The sequence below is a fragment of the Chinchilla lanigera genome, unplaced genomic scaffold (genome assembly GCF_000276665.1).
Source record: "Chinchilla lanigera isolate Chin_1 unplaced genomic scaffold, ChiLan1.0 scaffold00058, whole genome shotgun sequence".
In the NCBI taxonomy this organism is placed as follows: domain Eukaryota; kingdom Metazoa; phylum Chordata; class Mammalia; order Rodentia; family Chinchillidae; genus Chinchilla; species Chinchilla lanigera.
Genome location: NW_004955459.1, coordinates 581,264 through 585,247, shown reverse-complemented (window position 1 = coordinate 585,247; position 3,984 = coordinate 581,264). Strand labels below are relative to the sequence as shown.

General features: G+C 41.2%; 1 long non-coding RNA gene across 1 annotated transcript; it reads right to left on the bottom strand.

The window, feature by feature from the left end:
• Positions 1-3,536, bottom strand: LOC106149982. Its single transcript, XR_001236486.1, has 3 exons — positions 3,384-3,536; positions 2,847-2,948; positions 1-1,713 (listed from the first exon to the last, which is right to left on the bottom strand). It is a non-coding gene; the product is annotated as an uncharacterized LOC106149982 (long non-coding RNA).
• Positions 3,537-3,984: the final 448 nt, after the last annotated feature.

The window sequence follows — 3,984 nt, the reverse complement described above, 5'->3', positions numbered from 1 at the left end:
CTGTGCTTGCCAGGCAGGCACTTTGCCGCTGAGCTAAATCCCTAGCCCCAACTAAGATAGTAACTAAAAGCAGGACAAAGCTTGGCATCTCTGCCTTCATTTCATATGTCTCCTTTATTACCTTAAAACTTTAGAGCAGATCCCTGCTCAGCTGTGCATATAGGCATGCTAATCACTTAGGTATTGCCTGTAAAAGTTTTATTAGCCCCAAATTTGCTTAATCTATCTCATCCCTCTTCAAGACGAGGACACCAAGGTAAGAGTAACTAAAATCATTTTCAGCATTTGCAAGAACACCCAATTGACAACTTTCACAATATCCAGTTACAGGGCTCCCGGGAGTAAAGCCTAGGTATCTCCATTTCTACAATAACCGGGGTTCCAGGAAAAGCAGAGACTGGCCAATCTCCCTATGATGAGGTCATCTCTCCCCAAAAGAAGAACAATTATCCCTTGACATGAACACAAGGCAGCCCCCTTCAGAGCAATGATAATCATCTCATGGGAAACAAATTGCCCCTAGAGCCATAAGGAGTCCTCTGGTGCCCTGGAAAGCCAAACTGAGATAATGATCAATCAGAACCTAGCCCACCTCAGCCGGTCCTTAAAAGCTAGCCTCCCTCATGCTTTTGTGTGTGGGCCAGTCTGAACCCCTGCATCAGAATGAGTCCCCTCAAGTTACTCTGGCTGGAGTCCTTTCACTAATCTCCTTTACTTCTTAACTGTGCTGAATAAGCCTGCCCCTTTATGACTCTGACATTTTCTAAAATTATCGTTTCTGTGATAAGAATCAGGAATTTACTCAGTAGATCAAGTTGAGGGCTTCATGTCCTCTCTGGGAGACTTCCTCAGACTCTATCTAGTGTCCGTTTAAGAAAGTGTTTCAGGAGGTGGAGTCCTAGGTGTACTATGATAAAATTTCTGGCTGAGTAAAATTGATGTTCTATCCAATTTCTCTAACGAAAAGAGTCCAGAAGGAAGAAGGTGGACTTCATGTAAGAACACATCCTTTCTACCCTGTATCTGTCTGTATTGACTGCATAGTCTCTCATCTCCGCCTGAGAGAGGACACTCAGCTGCCACACCAGGATGTCCCACCCATCAGTCATCCTGCCTCCACGGCCCTGAATTCAGTGGAAACAAATTACCTGAAGATTAGCCCCACTTCCTGGTTTACTTCAAATATCAGTATGGCTTTTTTTTTTATTAAAAAAAAACCCAAAAAGTGATAGATTCTTATAGTTAAAAAAGAAACTCCAAATAGGGTATACCACATCCTATATAATTTGGAATGAGATTCTTACAAATAATAGAAGGTAATGAAACTCCTTTGTACTTCTAGCTTCCTGTACCTTTTCAAGGGGACTCATAGATTACCAAGTTTCCTCTTTTATTCAGTCCTCTGGACTACCTCAAGGGATTTGGGGGAATATAGGGAAGTAACTCAGGGGTGCTCTACTACTGAGCTACATCCCTAGCACTTCTTTTGTTTGACGTCTTACTAAGTTGTCTAGGCTGGGCTTCAACTTGCCATCCTTCTGCCTTAGCTTCCTGAGTGCTGGGATTGCAGGTATGTGCCATCAATCATGGCCTTAAGAAATTTTTTATAGACATAAAAGTAGCAAAAGTGGCACTTAGGGTGGAGTAGTAGGGCTTCAGGTGCTCCACAGTCTTCATCACTGCCACAAGTCTCTCCCAAGTAGAAGTGCAGTTCTAGGGAGAAAAGAACATGAATTCAAACTGATGTGCAGTCCAACACGGAACTAGCGAACCCAAGCTACTGGCTGCCGCCCCCTTTTTTTTCTGTAAGGAATTTAGTGAGCTAACTCTTGATGGAAACAATAAGTTTTTGCATGTCTAAACTTGACTTCATCTTGCCCTCAACAACTATAGAGAAGCTGCCGTGGCTCACATGTGGTTTGTCCCTACCTAAACTCATGTTGATACTTCATTCCCAACTTAAGTGTATTGAAAGGCAGTGGGGCCATTTAAGGTGATTAAATCCTTAGGAGGCATCAGTGTCTTTCCCACAGGAGTGAGCGCTCACTCTTCTGGGACTGAGTTAGTTAGCACAAGAGGGGATTGTTATAAAGGAGACTGTTTTGTCTCCACTTACAAGCACTCACTTGTCCTCTGCTCTCTGCCTTTAGTTGAAGCAGCACTAAGCCTCACTGATGTTATGATTTGGGACATCTAGTCTCTAGAACCACAGTCCAAATAATTTGCTTTCCTTTATAAATTATTAATTCCCAGATATTCTATTGTATCAGCAGAAAATAGACTGAGACAGGAGCCTTAGCTTTCTTCAATGGAAGCCATTTGTTTTCAGAAGAGCAGATACAGTTTTGACCCTGTAAACCTGAAGTCAGGTTGAGGGTGTGGCTGTGTGAGGTCCTGAGCACCATCCCCTGCACCACACAGAAGTAAAGGCATAAAGCTGCACATGCACATCAGAGTATGGAAATGAGGTGGGGCATAGCTGTGGCACAGGAAGCCTTAACATTAATGTTCCTGTTTGCAGGCCTATCTCACACCCCTCTTCTCACCTGCTATGCCACCCACGCTCCGACCATCTGCTCAGTTTACTCTGCTACATATTAGTTGTTGAACATCTATTATGTTTCACAGAAGTCCAAAAAGGTACAAAAGTGCTTCTTGGTCTCTCATTTCAGATCCAAAACCTCCAACCCTATTGCTTTCTATCATGCCCAACCATCTCAAAATGGCCAGTTAACTAATGGTACCATTAACTTGTTTTCCAGGATTATAAAAGGTCAGTTTTTCTTTTCTTTTTCTTTCTTTCTTTCTTTCTTTTTTTTTTTTTAAAGGACCACCTTTTATTTTACCTTAATGATGTCTCCAAAGGGAAGAGAAGTAAATCTTTATGCTCAATCAATCCAATGTGTTAAACCAAAACAGCGTTTATTTGTAGTCTCAAAAACTTCACCCTGTTAGATGGTGAACAGAAATTGAGGATGATTTCCTATTAAGCCATCATTTTATACAATAAACTCAAGCAGATTAACAAGGAAACACTAAGCCAAAGACAATTTACAAGGAGGTGTAAAACATGGAAACAGTTGTGAGATACAATTTCAAACTGACATGACTGGCAAAAATTAAAAAGTCTATATCAAGTATGACAAATATGAAGTTATTAGAACTCATATCTTACTGGAGATACTGAAGATAGTGCAGGTTGGTGAAACCACTTTGGGTAGCACTTGTATACTACCTGATAAGCTCTTTCTTTCTTTTTTTCTAGTGGTAGGGGTCAAGCTCAGGACTTTCCACATACTATGTAAATACTCTACCATTGGGCCGCATCCCCAGTCCAACGTAATAGGCTTTGTTTGTCTTGTTTTTTTGAGACAAGGTCTCACCGTGCAGTCTAGGGTGACCTCAAACTCATGGCAATTCTCCTGCCTCAGCACTCAGATGCTGGAATTACAGGCATGCTGCGCGGTCCTTTGCATCTGCTGTGGATATGCTGTGCAGCTGTGTATTACCAGACTTCTTTTCTCCCTTCTGATCGGCGTCACCTTGGAAACATGAAATCAGCCATGGTAAAAACATTTACCCCATGGAATGCATCATATAATACTAATCAGGGTTGAGGGCCTTTTGGTTTTCTAGACTTAAAAATATAATGGAGAAAATATTAACAATGCAGATTAAACTTACAAATGAGTGGTGTTTGTGGTCTTGTTGCAAATAGCACACAAATTTAGCACAAAAATTGTTTGGAAGAAGAGTTCCCTTCCATAAGAACATCAAGAATCTGGCTCTCTGGCATCTTTTCTTTCCTTGGGAGAGTCTGTAGCCCACTAGGACCTGCTTCTGGCCCACCAGGTCTCATTCACCCTGATAATAAAAACTTACATAAATACTAAACCTAATAGCATATTAGAAATAAGTTTCTATTGAGCTATGGATCCAATATGGTACAAAATAGAAATATCTTATTGCTAATTTGATTTAAAA